The following is an 18,346-nucleotide window of genomic DNA, read 5'->3' as shown; positions in this document are numbered from 1 at the left end:
GCAGGCGCAGTATTTCAGAGGAGATTTTGTGCATCCTGCTGAATAAAGAATGCCTTCTTCTTAATTCTACATTGGTGTTAAGGAGTTTGTATTTTTACCTGGTTTTGGTAAGATTGAGATAACGTTTGGACTACAACATCTCAATCAGAATTCTTTACTACACAGTACAGGTAGCAATAGCTACTGTATAGCATAGTGCACTATTTTTTAAATAATATTGAAGCACTTGTAGTAAGACTAGAAAAATCAGTTTTTAACTAGCATTTGCTGTGGCTCATCCACACCCAGATGGGGGTAAGTCTCTGCCTTTGGCCTCAAGAGATAACCTGGAGGGAAGTCCCCTCTCCAGGGAGGAATCTCCAGGAAGGGGTGTGTGATAATATTCTGCCTTTATAAAATGGACCTGGGCTTTTACAGTATCAGGTGATGTATCAGTCAGATGTCCCCAGGCCAGCTGTGGCTCAGCAGCCTCAGATAAGTTATCAGTAGTATCACTTGCTGTTCCTTCATCAGGTACTTCACCACGCCTGCCATATCCTCACCTCACTCTCAGGATGCTTGATTTTTGCCAATGATGAGTCAGGCTGATCTCAGCATTATTCAACACTAAAAACACAGAGACACCCCCTTCTCCATCCACCACTGACAGGGTATTGTCTGAGTTGTTTTACCCCCACTTCAGAGCATCCTGCTACAATTACTCCTTTACTCCTCACACTTTTTTCCTCTGCAGCACTTTAAGTGCTGGATGTGGGTTGGAATACTTCTCTGAATGTTTTTCCCCTCTGATTCTGATTATATGGATGGACAAGCATTTACAGAGAAGTTGTTTCTTTTGTTGCTTGTGCTTTTTGTGGTGGTTTTTTTTGTTGGTTTTTTTTTTTTTTTTTTTTTTTTTTTTTGTTGTTTGTTTGGTTTGTTTTGTTTTTTTTAAGGTTCTTATGCGCTGGGAGCAACATTTCCACCTTAGAAAGTTCAACCAACTGGAGTGCTTGGATTCTGGGAGAATAGTTCTGATTTAATTACTTACAATGAATGATGTTGTCAATGTGCAAACAAGCTTTGAAAGCTGCTTGGCAGAATAAAAAATGGTATCTTAAGGACACTTGTGCTGCTTAAGGTAAAGCAAGTGTTTTAAGGCACAATAGAGACTTTGAAAAGCAGCATTGGATTGTTGTGATTATAATTCAGATTTATGTCACTTCAGTTGTCACAGACTCAGAAAAGCCTTACAAACTTGAGTCATCCTGGATAGCATCCAAATCTCTTACATAAAACCTGTAAAAATGGTCCTTTATAAATATATATCTGAAATATATATGTATATCTGAACCCATTTTCTGGAGTGACTGTTTGATATTCTGTTGTCTTTGTGTTATGCTATGCATAAGAGCCTTATGCATAGCAAATAATATATAATTTTTTACTGTTTTCCTAGTAAGACCTTAAAATCCTTGAAACAGGTAGGAGTCAGCTTCCTAATAACATACACACTACTGAGAAAACTAAGAAATTATTAGGAAGTCACTACTATTCTGGTACATGCCTCAGACGTTCCTGTAGACTGGAATTCAACTCTTTATATAAGCAATGAGTGAATATGAATGAAATATTCTCAAAGTACTTCAAACATCCCAGATCTGCCATCGAGGACTGGACCTCCTGGGCAATTTCCTATCACATGAAAAGTGGGAACCAGAAGTAAATCAAACTCTCAGAACCCTAAGAGCACCCAGTATTGATATTTTAACAGCTGTAGCAGATGTTGAACAATACTAAAAAGGCAGAATTCAGTTTTTGGATCAAATCTGGAGGAATCTGTGTTTTGCTGTGTCTCTACCATTCTTGGGAACATTGCTTTACAAGATATTTTTTAAAATCAGAAATAGAAGCTTCTTGTGTTTCCCTGGTGCATACCATGGACAATAAATTTGTCACTTGAAATAATTTTAGATCTGACCTGTACACAACCTAACAGGGTGAGCTTTATATCCCTTTCTACTCCCTCTACCCTACAGGTACCACTCACTGCCAGCCCAACTTGCCACTGAAGGAATTTGGGTTGTTTAAACATCCTGAAAGTTTGTGTTTGTTTTGTTGACATTCAGAGGGTGCTGTGTGCTCAAATGAAATATGGGACCTTGGTAAAACTCTAACATCCCACCTTATCAGCAGTGTACCAATTTTCTCACGTTGTTTCTGGGTCTTCAAACTCTGAATAAAATGTGCTTTTATAGTATCTAACACACAACTAGTCCTCACAGCAGCTTATTAACTGCTGGATTCTTCTAAAAATTATGCTGGCAAATATTTAAGGGGAGAAAGTGTCCTTCTTAGAAACTTGTTTGCTCACCTACTACATTGCCATAATCTCCCTTTTAATTGCTGTGCATTTATTGGATTCTGACAAAGAGTTGCAAAATATGCCTCTGATGATTGCATACATTCAAACACATTTAGATAGCACTTGCCTTAAGCAATCGGTGCTGTGAAAGCAATCCTTATGTAAAAGGGGCGAAAAAACCCTGTAAACTGAAGAGGAGACAATGATCTGTCATCTTCAGAAACACACAGTCAGTCAAACAATAGCACCAACCATGCTAAAACAGTGGAAAAACCCCAAGCATTGTACGTCAGCATTCCAGCATCTTTCACAAATGATTCTTGCAGCTTTGTGACAAGAAGACACAAGACATCAATCTTCTTCCTATCTGCAACAATAAAATCATATGCCACTTGGGACATGTAATTTATCTTTTCTGTCTCATGTGCAGGAAATGTTCTCTGTATGCACTAAAATGCTCTGAAATACACACATTGCAGTGCTGTGCCAGTGGAAAAACCTCATTGGTATAGTATCATAATAGTGATAAGTGAGGAGTAAGGTATGCCAGGGAAGATTTCTCTGCTGTATTTAGACATCTGGAAAAACTATTTGCACAAAGTCATCTAAACAGTTGACTTGGTTGCCTTAATGGGTCATCATTCTTTTCTTCCTACGAGGAGGTCACCAGCATTCACAGATCACCCTGACGTCACCATTACTGTTGGCACCTGGTTCCCTCTGACAGCAGAAGGCACCAAGGAGGTGCCAGTTATGCCAAGAGGGAAAGAATGAGGGGAAGGAGTGCAACACAAACTATAACTCAGGGAAAAGGCGTCGGAAGTCGCCAACACGATTAAATCAAATAATTCCACAGCAGAAGAATGTTCAGGGGCCTGTTTCTATCACAAGTATTTGTTAGGGCACTGGTGTGTCTCGAAAACACTTCCAGTGCACGGTGGGTTCTGCCTGAAAAACCCATTAAATGACAGTATTGGAAAGTGTGTGACTGGCTGCCCAGCAATTCGAACATGTGTCCTCCTCTCCGCGTGCCTGCACTGCCTCTTGCTTGAATTTAGTAAGGAAGAAGATTAAAGCTGTCAGTTACATATAAGGGTTAAGAACTCCAAAAGGATTTATGATCCCTGTGCAGTCTCCAGGGAGAATAAGCAGACTGCTCCCTGCCAAAACACTCCTAAGCTGCCCTGCAGTGAGGAACATTACAGGAAAAGTACCAGTTAGACAGGGGGAAGGGGAAAAGCTAAGGAATAGGGAAATGCAGCTGTCAGCATCTTACCTGCTGTGTGTATTCCCCATTCTTACTTCACTGTACTTCCTCTTTTCTTTCAAGAAATGTATTTAAATTGACTGAAATTTAATGCAAAGTTTAATTAAATCAAGTTATGGAGTATTAGTACATCCTCTGCTTCATATAGAAACTTCCTTAGAATAATGAACTTAAGGAAGTCAGAAATAATGAACTGCTAAGAATAGTGAACTACTAATGAAGATGGCTCTTTTCTCAATTTGCTTATTCATTGCTTGAACCAATATTAATATTTTGCTACTGATGGATGAGACAATTATTATTGTTTTAGCACTCTCTTGGAGAACAGTGTTTTTCAAACTGTAATGAAAGATGACAGTATTTTAGTATCTGAAAATCCCAAAAAGTAATTTGCTTTCAGCTCCTCTCCCCTAGGTATTAATAAAGGAAAACCTTCTGGAATTATCACAGGTCAGTCTCTTGTCAAAACATAATCATATCATCTGCCCCTGCCTTTTTGCACAAATCTACCAGTCAGGAGAGGTCTTTCAATCACTTATTTCCCAAAGTCATCTTGAAGGGGTTTTTGAGAGGACAGAAACCCCAGATGAGGAAAAGAATCTGTGATTTGACTGCAGATCTGCAGCTGAGGCCAACAGCTTATGAGCTGCAGCTGTGTGAAGCCTCCAGCTGGAAGAACACGCATCTCTGTAAATATCAAAACCATCTCTCAAACGTAGTTCACCTCGCCGAGCAGTCCACATTTCCACAGCTGCAACAGACTGTGGCAAAGGTGATGATAAAGGTTTACAAGAGCTTAAGCTCACCCACACGCTTAATCACGCGATTCGCGTAATTTGGGCTGGCATTTCTAAAAACTGCCCCGTTGGCACCAAATCTGCTGCACGGGAGCACGGTCAGTAGGGGTCAACCCAACCTCGAACGTGGAGCTGGGACAGGGGGAGGTTGTTTTTCACTGCACAGCTTCTCCCCGTGAGTGGTGAAGAAGCAGAGTTTTGTCAGCCCCAAAAAGAGAGGAAAACAAGCCAAAGGGAGGGTTTCGCTCTCTGGCACAGGGAAGGGCCATGACGACTGCAGCTGAGTAGCCTTTTCAGGCATAATGTTGCATGTCCTCACTTGTGTAGCAATTTATATCTTGTTTGCATAAGGTGTGTGAATGAGATGCATCTTTCCTGTGAAACGGGAGCATTTCTGAACAGTTATGTAATAAAGGTATTAGCGTGCCTGTCTGCATGCATAATGCCAAAGGAAAGGGAGAATTGTGGCTGAAACTGAAGGAAAAATTAAAAGGGTTGAAGCTTCTCTATACCTCCAAATTTCTGAACATCTTTTGGTCATCTTTTGGACTTCTTCACATCATAAAACACTGGCAGATAGGGAATGCAGTGGGCTGCAAACTGTGCACAAACAACCAACTGTGGCTCTGAGCTCCAAGTACTGCCAAAACTGGGTAAGGAGGGCAAGAATTTGATACCTGTGCATATTAGAGTGACTCCAAAACATACATTCTTAGTGTATCCTCAGTCTGAAGTAATTTTCGTATAATTTCATTGGATGTTTTAATCAAATGACCATCCATGTGTAACAATTCATGGAACAAAAAACCCAAGCAAATCACCTAGGGATGCAACTCTACCTGGACTGTGCACTTCAGCACAGTTTGGGTTAAATTGGCTGCCAGAATGACTCATTGAACCTGGTTCATTACATTGGAAAAGAGCTCTTCTGGAAGGAAATTAATGAGCTGAAGGTACAATCTAGCAAGACCCAGGATACCAGTATCAGTTCCAAGCAAAAAAAGGCAGTTTCTTTATGGAACACGTGTATTTTTGGATAGCACTAAGACAGTGCCATAAGGAACTGTAGGAGGAGAGCAGATTACAAGCCAGGATCTCAGAAAAAGTCAGAGGCAGGAAACAAGCAGAAGAAGCTGTGGGGAGCCTGTCTAGATCCAAAAGTCTCTTTGGAAAGACAGAAGTTAGAAACTGAGAAGGTACAGAAAGAGAAAGACAAGTTAATATATCTTCAAATTATATAATGCTTCTATTGTTATCCCCATCCTTTCCATGCCAGAGCTAACAACTTCATAGATCTTACAAACCTTTTTTATGCCAGGAAATTAACTGAAGCAGTACTTCAGCACCCCCTTTCTCCTTTTAGCTCCAGTGCTGAGCCTGTGTCAGTCACTTCAACAGCTGACTTGTTCCTTTTCCAGGCAATGCCGGACATTTTAGCCTTGCATGAATCCCTTTCCAGCATGGTTCTGCCTCCATGTGGCCCAGAAGTTCCATGGCTGACAGCAGTTCACTGCTTTTTGTGAATATGTAAAAAATTCACTGAATATGTAAAAAATTCAAAGCAAGAATAAATGCAGTCAAGTGACAGCCAAATTATGAGGAATACAGTTTCTTCCAGCATTCCACTGTTAGACACTAAAATCAGTGTAAAATAAGGAAAAAAACCTTTTTTTTTCTTGTTTCCTCAAGCCTCAGGATTTGGTTTTTTGCTTAAATTTAGCAGTAGTCTCGTAGTCAGGGGACAGTAATTCCCTGTAATCCCTGACAAAATCTTCTGAAGTTTTTCTGTTCTGGAGTATGTCATTTTGTGGGATTTCTCTCAACTAATTTTACCTGTTTGAAAGCTAGATGTCCTCCATAAGATTTAGGTGGCTTCTCCAGTGGAAAGACAGGCAATTCCCTGTCTTTCCATTGGAGAAGCCACCTAAATCTTACATTTTTGTTTTCAGGTGGCTGAATCCTTCACTGGAGATGCTTATCCCTCTCCATTAGGGCACTGTGAGAATAGGCAGGTAATTTAAAATTGATGTTTAAATTTAGATGGTTAAAATTCAAATAAATCAGTCTGTTGGTGAATAGATTAAAAAAAAACCACATTGTGGACAAACAATCTTTATTAAAAGCATTTATCATTAACTCATTAATGTCCAGAATATATTCAGAGCACATTGACTAGACATTTTCTTTTTTTCTGGTCAATATTAGGACCATTCTGCCTATGTTGGCAAGAGTTAGAAAGGGGAATGTAATAATTTTTAAATCAAAGCCCTGTTTATTGGCAGTACTCCATTTCAGATGCATGAGATTAATTTTCCTATGTTGAGTTCTGATAGTACATTCCCATGCTCTTATGTTTCTATCCTAGGATGCTGTGTTGAATTATGCTGAATTCTGATACTCTGCTGAAATGTGCAGGAGCCTTGACTATCACAGGAATAACAGTTTCTAGATATCTTTACTTGGCTTTTCAGGATCAGGGGTTGCTTTTGAAATCCCTTGAAATGTCCTTTGAATGATAATTTGAGTTGATTCCCAAAGATACCAGCAAACCTAGTAACAAAGCCTACTTAATTCTCAACTTGCTGTTTAAAATATGAGTTTTTTTTCCTGTTTTCTAGGACTAGTTTTCTACCACAAAATTGGAGAATTATAATCACAGAATACCAACACCTTGTGCAGCTTATATTCAAGGCAGCCCTGGCTGCACAGATGAAATTCCCAGGGGCACTCCCACATCAGTGTAATACTTGTATAACTCTCACAAGTATTACACATTTTCTCCCTTTTTTCCCCTTTTTCCATATTTTTTCCCGTGAATTATTAACTGAAAGCATTCTTTTCTTACCAATAACAAAAAAAAAAAGCAAACCTTATTGTATCAGGACCTTGAGTCATGACCTTGTCCAGGCAGCAAACTGAAATCTTGGGGCTACACAACTGTAGAGTCAAGGAACAGAAAACTTCCACAGCTTGATCCCTGCAGAGAGAGAGGCACTGCAGCATCCAGGAAATGCCTGTCTTCCTCAAATTTTGCTTGTTTGTGTTATTTGGAGCTATCTGCCATCTTGGTACAAAGTGACTTCATCCCAGAAACTTGCAACCCCTTACAGCCAAGTGTCAAAGAATGCAAACAGTAAGGCAGAGAGTGTGGAAGTTTAATATTTACTTAGTGTTTCAAAACATAACATCTATTCCAACATACGTAGGGGTTAAGATGCTGTTGAAAAAGCAAAACTCTCATCTGAGGAGCAGTGCCCCAGCTGTTCTTATCCTGTACTTTCCCTCTTCTCTTTTCAGCTTTAATGAGATTTCACAAGCAATTCTGTTTCCACATTAATTTACACATTGCCATATCCTTGTCAGAGTAATTTTTTGTAATTTTTTTTGTCTGGAATGTAATGGAAAAGAGAGGTAATTGGAGGATGTGTGTAGCTTCAAGCACTCATAGATTTGTATAAAGTTTGATAGTTTCTTGTTTATGTTTCCCATGACTTACAGAACTGGGAAACAGGCCCAAATCAATAAGTTAGGTACATGAACTGTGTAAATATGGGCACATCCCAATGAGAAGCATTAAGTGGTAGGGGACTGGACACTAGGCAGTTTTTTGTTGATATTTTGCACATCAATACGGCCTGTAAAAAGGATAATTATGTATGTGGCAATCTCATGGCCTGTTTTCAGAAATTAGAATACTAACATTTAGTAGGTCTTTATTTGTAGTTAATCCATGTAAGTACAGGTTTAGTCTTTTATTATTCAAAATCCTGGCAACAGATATTCAGACACTACTCTCTAAATCCATCCCTTTATGTTCCATGTTATAGTTCAGAATAACTCAAGCCCAAAGAACCATCTCAGGCACTGGCATTTTGATATTTCTCTTGGAGCTGGGTACAGTACTTGGGAAGCAGTTTCTCAAACGAATGGCCTTTCAGAAGATAAAGTGAGCACAAGCTTGAAAGAAAAGCTTAGGAGAGGAGCTTATGACTAATCTGATTCAGCCAGCTGATAGGCATGTCTCTTTCTCAAGATAATCAGCCTTCAATCCTTTCCTGGTGGTAGTAATCATTCAAGAAGCTTAGTTTGGACCTACTAAACCCCTGTACTTTTCATTCACTGCACTGGCTTCCTCTTGTGTATTCCTTAAATTCCAAGTGTTTTCTGCACCAGTCCCCTGTTGTCTCTCACTATTATGGATCTGTCTTCTCTGATGACTGTTAAGTAATAGTTATCAGGCATGTTGTAGGAGAGCCAACGATAAGGAAAGGCTGCCTGGGGCTCCTGTTGTGACTATTTCAGCTGTGGCACCCACAACTGTCTACCTCACACGTGGCCAGACTGAAAACTCCTAATCCCAACCTTGGTAACAAGGTTATCGTGAGAGCCAGCTCCTGGATGTCAGCAACATCCAGTCCAGCCAACATCCAGGCTAAATCCACTGGAAGCTCGTGTCATTTGCCTCTGACCTCACAGAACTCTTTTCTTTTAGCCTCTCCATATGTTTTCTGGGGTCCAGCCTTTGTGAATTCTTTGAGAGATTGTTCGTGACACCTGGAAGCTTGGTTTAATGAATTCTGCCTTTTCAGCCTAACAATCCACTCTGGGATCCTTAGGTCATTTGAAGTTGGGTTTTCCATAATGTTTTAGTCCTAGGGAGGCACACTGTAGTTTCTAAATATTAAAAGGTAGAAAGAAGAATGGTAGAAGAGAGTCATCTAAGTAATTCTGAGGTTTTGTGCTGGGCCAAGATAGCAAAAAAACCCATGAAATTGTATCATAACTTGCATGTCAGCCTCTCTTCATCTATTTATTAATATTTTTGCTCCAGTAATGACTATAAAGTCAGCAGGAGCAGGTCCTTGCTTATCGTTGTATAAAATTAAATATGTAGAAATATATATTGTTGCTTTTTTTTAGTGCTTTACATCTGAAGTATATTTGGAGCCTCTCTGAGGTACATGATGTCCTGCTTGCAGCCAGACAGCCAGTAAGAAGATCAAGCGTTCTGTGCTATGCAAAACTGACATTCTGAGAACATTGCACCTCCTCAACATTAGCCTGAAAGCCATTTACCAGAGTACAAACCTGCATACCATCAAATAAGAGAGATCTTACTTGTTAATGTGGGAGTAAAGTGATAGGATGATTGGGACAAACTCTAAATGACCAGAATCATTCTGTTTAACAGAGATCAGCCTAATCCAAGTAAACTTCAAGTTTAAAAATGCTCTGTAGCTCCTTGTGTGATGTGATGCTTCAGATCCACCTTGTTCACATCAACACTTGAATGATCATCTTGCATTCAAATTTTAACCCTTAAACTTAAAACACTTGAATTTTAATCCTGCAACAGGATTAAAAAACCTTTTCACTGCTGCTTAGGAAAATTTTCAGAATATTTGCTTCTACCTCTGCTTTCACCTATCATTTTGTAGGCCTGATGGAGGCATTGGGGTGGCCCTGCCCATGAGGTGAGAAAGATGTGGTGCTTGCAAAGCAGAAACAGTGGCACAGGCACAGAAGAACTGATCCTAGCAAAAGTCTCCCAGGGAATCACCTGACCAAGGGGACAAGGCTCTAAGAACATTTTATTGTCATTATTGCTGTCAAAATATGAGAGTTTTTTCCAACTCCCTGACTACTGGGCATCTCCAGAATAGTTTAGTACGCTCAATATTGCTACACACATACAGCTCTGTGAGCTCTCAGCCTAAGGGACATTCTTTTGTCTCCCTCTGTAAATATTTAATTACTGGCTACAAGCATAATACTCAGTTGACATAAGCATGCACACATCCTGGTGTCTACATTTCTATTATCTTACAGTCACACAATACTTGTGAAAAATATCATGTTGGTTTTGTTTTTTTTTTTTTTAACATTATGCATCATGTAAAAATCACCATGCATCATACTGGGTATTTTCACAAAGATATGAGAAAATCTACACATAAACTAATAATGTTTGGTAGTTAAAATTTAATTTAATAATACTGCAAATGTATTCATAGGCATAAGAAAAATACTTCTTTAGAAAGCTCTCTTAAAATTCAGAGATCTATTTTATAGAAAGTGGACTTAGAGAAAATGTATTCCTGCATTTTGGAATATAACAATGCATGAAAATTCTTACACTGCATTGTAACTCTAAGCTCTGCTGTAGTATGTAAGATTTTATGAAGATATGACAAGTAAATTGTTCATATCTGCATCACAGCAATACAGCAAATATAACCTAAGGTTCAAAACATAGCAGAATGCATATAAAATCTCAACAATTTTTTGTTTGGATGTGGGGTAGCTTGTTCCATGTTTAACATTTTCAATAGAAAACAAGTAAACTCAACACTTGAAAGTGAAAAGAAATGTGAAAACACTAATAATTTCATGACAGCATAGAAAAGATGGCACCATCTTTGGCTTTATTGTTATTAAAATCAGTGTTTCTGCAGAGAACCACTTAGCCTCCTGTGCAACAAACTTCTCCAGCAAATGCCAGCATTTAGGCACCAACAAATTATATTCCTGATCAACAAAGCATCTAGTAAAATGCTTTTGACAAAGTTTAGATTTGTATAAAAATTGTAAGTTTAAGTGTGTGGCTCTAACTGGCTGCTCTTCTGACAAAAAATTTTATTTTTTGTCACATGAATGTAAACTGAAGCTGACATCATTAACTTTTAATTGTAACCTTACTCATGCAACACGTAGTTTGAGGTTATTCTACTGAAATTAAGTTTTGTTATCATGAGGGTTAGATTTAAACTTTAACTTTAAAAAAATCCTAACCAACAACATATTTCAATCCTCAGCTAATGGTAGTTTCTAATGCAGATTTTTAACTTTTAACAATATAGAGGACACTGTTTAAATCTAAATTCTGGCAAAACTTAGTAAGCAACACACTGCAAACAAAGGAAAATGTTGTATTCCTCAAAGTGCAAGTTGTCAAAGTACCTCATAGTTCTAATAATAGCTTTCTGGCATTAACAACCTAGAACACAAATGACATCCGCTGAATATTTGTTAATTGTGTTTTTGAATTGCTTATGTCTACACCAGAGGATATATTCCAGGCTCTGATTTCTATTAATAGATGCCTGCTTTGGAAAGCACAAACCTCCCTCTGTTGTATCCAACCTCTCCAGGGCTAAAGACGACAAGTCCACATCTTTTAGACTACCAGCTCTCAATAAAATACAATAATCTTCTGCTCTCCCATAATATACAGGCAATATCCACGTGGATGCACAAGGTGCAGCTCTGTAGGTTCTGTGAAACCCTTTGTGAGCCCTTAAATGCAGAAGTTTAATTAATCTGAGCCAGCAGTTGTATTTAATGCTTTCACAGACTCCAGCACTCTGTAATCCTTCAGGAATAGGTGAGGTTCAGTTCAAAGGGATGTTTATCACAGTTATCTAAATGTATTGAGATTAGACTCCACTGTAAATAGAATAAAGTGAACTTTCTTACTAGGCATCTATTAATTTCTCTTTTGATCGCTCGGAAACAATTCAAGTGCAATCAGAGCCCAAGCCAAAACCTGGGACTGTGGAGTTATGAAGTTTACACAATGTTTTGATAACAACTGTTGAGTTTCAGAAAGTTCTGACAAAAACTCATGTCTGCATTTTAGCTCTTCAACTTTATTGAACTGAATCTAAAGAAGGATGTAAGTTTTCTCCCTAGGTTTGGGACTCTACAACTCTAACTGCTAGTCCATATTACACGAGCACAAATAATCTGTCCCACCATCACTGTTAAGTCCCCCTGTCTTCCTACACCCCTGAGGTAGAAGACACATAGTGAAGTACCTGCTTCCACATGAGTCCTTCCAATAGAAAATACAGGATTTATTTTTAAAAGTCAGAGGCTGTAAAGAGGGCAACATGATTTAACCTGAAAATGCTGTGGAATGACCTCCTCAGGAGATGTCATATTGCAGCAACGAAATCAGATCTTCTAAAATTTTCAGTATTTATTAATAAAATATTATAATTATGGTGACAGTAACACAATTAAATTAATTGCTCTTGTTGTTTAACAAGGAGATATTATTTTAATAAGTACTACCCTGTTTTTTCCAAAAATGTCCCTGAAAAGTACATACTGACTGCAGACACAAACATTTACATGTTGCAGCTCGTGGTACAGATAAAAAAAAAATTCCATGAAAACATATTACGTAGGTATTGACAAGTTGGATAAGAATGCAAAGACTGATCCAGGAACATGTATCTGCTACTTTTGGCATGGAATGAGCCTGACATTACACCTGCCCTGGCTAGGTGAAAGATTGCCTAGATATGAAAAGGCAGAACAAACACCAACAATGTCGCCTTGATGTGAGAGGCTGGAGAACGTTGTGGTGTGAGGGTAGGGCAGATACAAACATCTGCTCAAAAGCTCTCCAAGGGCAGAAAATCAAAGCTGCTTAGACACCAGATGAGAAAGAAGCAGTGGGAAATCTACCGTTGGAGGTTTTATTGGACAAACAAATATTCTGAATGTCATTGGGGCAGTTGATTTGTCTTATCCCAAAGCTACAGTTACACACCTTCTGAAAAATTTGTTTTCCTTCCTCCTCACTGTGCCCATTATTGTTCTCTCATTATCTGAGTCCATTGCACTTTTTTCTTGGTCAAATCTGCCTCTCTACATCACCTGGGGCTCTAATAACCCTACTGCTTCTTTTCAAGAGGGGGAAAAAAATCACAAAGAAACATGCACACATTGAATCGAGAAGCAAAGGTTCTACTGTCCAGGGGCAGAATCCTGTGTGATAGAAGGTCGCTCCTCACAAAACAGGTGACAAAATCCTGCCCTGTCCTCTCCTCACCGCAGCATCAGCAATCCTGAGCTTCGATGCAAGCACTGACTAAACCTCTTGGGTTGCATGCCAGCTGCCTAATTTAGCAAAGTTTAAGAACTGAGCTGGTCAATCTGCTCTGCACAGCCAGCAGGAGTTAGGACCCTCTGGAGGGAGGGCTGGAACAGCCAGTTAGGCTGACTGCCTCCTAGAAGTTCTCCCCCACACCAGTTCCAGGCTGACTCTGGGAAGATGAGGTACCTCAGCTGCACAGAATAATTCATGTGAACTGAGGCTTCTGTGCAGTAAAACAAATTATTTCCCTCAGAGAATAGGATTGCAAAACTGAAGGGCTCTTAGAGTTAACCTTTAACTGGAATGGCTAACCCAGTGCTTTGTCTACTGAGGGCAGGCAAGTTCCTAGTGTTCCCATAAGAAGGGGAGGACAAGGTGCTTTGGCACATACAGACTGTAGGATGCTGGCACTGGGAGACAATTCTTGTAGGAGCTCTGGAAGAGGGTGTTCTATTACTGTCTTAGGGCAATTCCCATCCAGGCCAGTCCTGCAAAAGAGAAATGAGGAATAAAAGCAGCAAGTTTATTCACAGGGAATGGATTTCTGCTGGCTAAAAGTCATGTTTATGGTGGTGGCTCTCTCAGGTGGGGAGCAAAAGAAAGACCTGGCTCTAAGTGACTCTCTAAGTAGGGAGGAAGAGAGAGAAAGCAGAGGAAGAAAAGGAACAGTTTTACCCCAGCAGGAGAAGAATGGCAAGAAGGAGAGGAAAGAATTTTTCCTGCACACTTTCTCAAGTAGGAACACCACTGAGGAAGCATCTGATTTACTTGCCTGAAGGTTGTTTGCATCCTTGAATCTTGGCAGTAATTTGACATTCAAAGTAGCTACTCCTATATTGACCAGCCAAGAAAAAAACAAAGTACCGATTTCTTTGCAAAATTAAGGAGACAACAAATTATTGAGACCAAATTAGTCACATGGCTTATAACATTTTTGATAAATGTCTATGTGTACATTCATAATTTTCTAAAATTATACTGCCTAAATCAGACTGTTATCATTAATTTATATTTAACTTAAGAACCCCTGCTTTCCTGTAAAATAAATAAATAAATAAATAAATAAATAAATAAATAAATAAATAAATAAATAGGGTTTGAGTTTTAATTTCCAAAAAAGTTTTAATGCAAGAGTGGTAATGTTTTATCTTCCCTATGTGTTCATAGTCCCTGTGAATTACTGGGGTACGTCTCAGCTGGTGCATTGTTATGATGAACCTCTAGAGCTTTTTCTGAAGAGTCATTATTTTGAAGAAATGCCACTTTACATTTAGAAAATAAATGTTAGGAAAATACAACTGACAGAAAGATACTAACTTACTGACCCACTAAAACTCAGAACAAGATAAAGGGGTATCTATTACCAAACATGTAAAAAAATTTGAATAAAGGTTACAATATTTCACAGACAGAGCAGGACTAAAACAGATTGATAATGTATTTTGATCTGAGGGTTGCTTTGGGTTTTTTTTAATAATAAGAGTAAATTAGCAAAGCATTTAATTTAATTTACTCAATTTTTTTTCAATTAGATTTTTAAAAAGCAGCACAACATAAATGTAAGTTAAAGACAGTCTCACTGCAGAGCAATGGAAAAATTATCCAGAAGAACCTAAGTTTTTTCTTAGTACTGTGTTTGGCCCTGATATCTGCAGAATAAGTCAACTGGGAAAAAATAGGTCTTGAATTTGACCCATGTCCACGTCAGAATGAAAGAGAAGAAATCAAGAGTGACTTCAATTGTGTGTGTGAAATGTTTAGTGTTCAATCTGACATTAGCCAGATTAAAAACAAGAATTTTGGTACATCTGGATAGTACAGAGAGAGGGATAGCAACAGCTGCACAAATTTAAAACATACTGTATCATAACTTTTTGTCCTGGATTTTTAAACTTTCTGCCTTTAGCCATGACCTTTCCTTCCTGTGCATTCTGGATAAACAGAAAACAAAATTTTTACTGTGGACTCTCAGGGAATCATATTTGTATTTATAAGTCAGTTATCTTAAAGTCAATAATCCACTAAAATATTATTTATCAAACAAGTGATTCTTTTCCAGAACTGTAAGGACTACATTATGTGAAGTACCCATAGCTAACATAGCAGTTTAAATGTCATTTTATTTTTTCATTTCATTGTTCAAGGTGGTAAAATGATTATATTACATCATGTTTTAAAGTCATCCTGGTTTCTTTGAGAAAAGTAATTCCTTCTCTTTGGGAACAAATTGATTTATTGTAGTTTTTCAATTTTTTAAACAAAGCTGAAATATTGTCAGAAATCTGACTGAAGAGAAGATGCAAACACAAGCAAAATTATTAGATTATGAAGTCAAAGTTGCAGTTTTCACAGAGCACTGCTAAGTATAAGGTTTCAGGAAATCTTATTAGGGAAGGCCTTTCTGGTGTCTTAAATTATATTTAATAATGTCTACCCTTTAGTATGGAGATAAAATAGTAATATTTTGCAAATTGACAAGACAATTTATTTGTATCTAGTTGCCAAATGCTTGAAATGTCAACACTTCATCAACCTGTTGACAGAGAATTAAGGAATGAGTGGAGCAACAAGCCTTCCAAAATGCCAGTTTCAGCATTTACCTATTTTGCTCATTTGAAAAAGAGAACACCTGCTCTCCTGTTGGAACATGAAAATACATCTGTCATTGTTCTACCTAAACAGACATAACTGTCAGCTGAGCAAAGTAAAGGTGCCAACCATATTGTAATAAAAGTAGGAACTTAGAAAAAATGCCCACATTTTTCTATCTACAATAACATTCCTGAAATGTATCCTTTGCTTTCCATTAAATATGCTGTCTTACTTCCTGCAAAGGTTTTCCCCAAACAGCATGCAGAATTCCTTCTTATATTTAATACAAGAGCATGTTACAATGCTATGGAGGGATGACAGTGTGTGCTCACCCAAGGAGCAGGGGTTGAAGGGTCAAATGGAAAAACACAACATGAACCATAAGAGAATCTTTACTGGGGGTCACTGTATGTGCCTCTCAACTAGGCTCAGTTGCTAGAAAACTAAATCCAGATAAATTCAATGTAAATATCATTACTCAGTTCTATTTCTATTTTTTATCAAATACACTTCCTTAAAAAATGAAGAACAAAAAAGCAACCAAACTAATAACTTCAGAGACAATATTTAAATGTATCTGATGAGAGGGGAAGTGTGTCTAGGGGAATCTAGAACTCCAATCTCCTTGCTAGTGTCTGTATTTTTTACCCCTTTTTTTTTTTTTTCCATGCTCCCAACTGCAAAATGAAGGATTCCTTTCAGCAATCCACCTCTGTTTGGCATGTCTCTCAAACAAACTGCTTGACCTTAGTGAGCCTCAGCAAGTTTAATGCTGAATTTATTCTTCAGTGACTTGCTGAATGGCATAGGAGACAAACACATGCTTACATAATTTGCTAAGTCGGGTGTCTAGCTATGTATATAAAACAGCTATTCAACTGAATATTTGTTTCAATACAGTACAGGTCATTAAGATTTTTTTTAAAATTCAGTGGCCTAGAGTACTGAAAACTTTAATCTGGGATCAGATATCTTTCAACCTGCTAAAGCTCAAGATCTATTGCTGAAGAAGGCCAAGAGGAAATACAGAACAGAACAAGACAAGGAATATAAAACAGGATAGCAGCAATATCTTTAGGAGAAACAAGCAGATAGGGATTCAAAATTTCTCACATAAACGAGACAAGACAGTGGCAGAATGGAGGCAAATCCTTGTCTAAGGTGAGTCTCTGCTGTGGAAGGTAGCTGGTCACAGAAGGAGCAAGGTTTGTCTTTACAGGACAAATAGAAGCACAAATGGAATGAAGAATCAGTTATCATTTCCATTACAAAACAGAACAAAAATATTCTTTGAAGAGATCATACCATAAAGGGACAGGAGGAAAAACTGCTGCTTGCTGACAGAGTAAAGAGATAAGAAAAAGCATTGCCAAAAGACAAAATTAGTTATTTTTGCATTTTGATGTACTAGTTGAGAAGGATAACCAGATTTCAAAAGTACAGGATTTTCAAAAGTAGAGGATGTGCAGAGAGACATACTGCAGGACAGTATTTCTGCTGCATTTTCTTCCAGTCCGTCCTGAAGATTAAGGAGTGCCTAAGATATTAATTCCCTTTGACATAAATGGGTGATGACAATAAAATGTGATGTGTGGGGGTGATGTTTGCCATATGCTTTTTGACACTGCTGAAGGAGTTATTTTTGAAACTGGATAAAACAGATTTTACAATATGACATGTGGGATGGGAATGAGCTATAGTTACAGCAGAAGTTCTCCCTCTTGGTCTGAATGAGCTGCCTAGAGGATGTTTTGAAACTACAAACCAATAAATCGATCAAAGCAGTAGCAAGTCAGTGTCTGTTTCAATGGTGCTTTAGGTACCTTTCATCAAGGGAAAAGCAAATGATAAAAGAAGACTCTCTTTTGAACATTTCTACCAGGATTTGTATCATATTTTGTGCTGCCAGTTCAGTTTCCCAGCATTTTAATTGTGCCTGATGTCCACTTTCTCCACCAGATCCCTCTGAACAGGGGTGTTTTCCTAGGAGCAGGAGCACTACAGGAGGTAAGTTAATGCAAACATCATCTGGAAATCTAGTCTCTGAAGGGACCAGTGCCAGATGCAAGCATGAGAAAATTCAGATAGCAACTTATACACTGATTTTGAGGAGGAATTCTGTCTAATCCTTGCTAAGAGTTCACATACATTTTGACAGAAAAAGATTAAGAGCTCTAATACTTTCCTCTGCCTGAAAACTGCTGATGTTTGAATGGCTAGTCCCTTCTTCCCACCTACCTAAGTCTATGGCATCTGCAAGCTTATCATAATTTTTTAACTTAATTGATAGTTCTATTACAGTTGAAAGATTGACTGTAGCTCCCTATTTTCCCTCTTCCAGTGCCTTACAGCATTTTGCACACATGTATTAAACCCCTTCCTATTTGACCCATCATAAGAACCACAGCCTTTTTCAGTCTCTCATTTTTCCACTTCTAAGCACTTTTATTTCTGCTATA

The sequence above is a fragment of the Serinus canaria genome, chromosome Z, assembly GCF_022539315.1.
Source record: "Serinus canaria isolate serCan28SL12 chromosome Z, serCan2020, whole genome shotgun sequence".
NCBI classification, from domain to species: Eukaryota; Metazoa; Chordata; class Aves; order Passeriformes; family Fringillidae; genus Serinus; species Serinus canaria.
Note: the sequence above shows the minus strand (reverse complement) of the source record.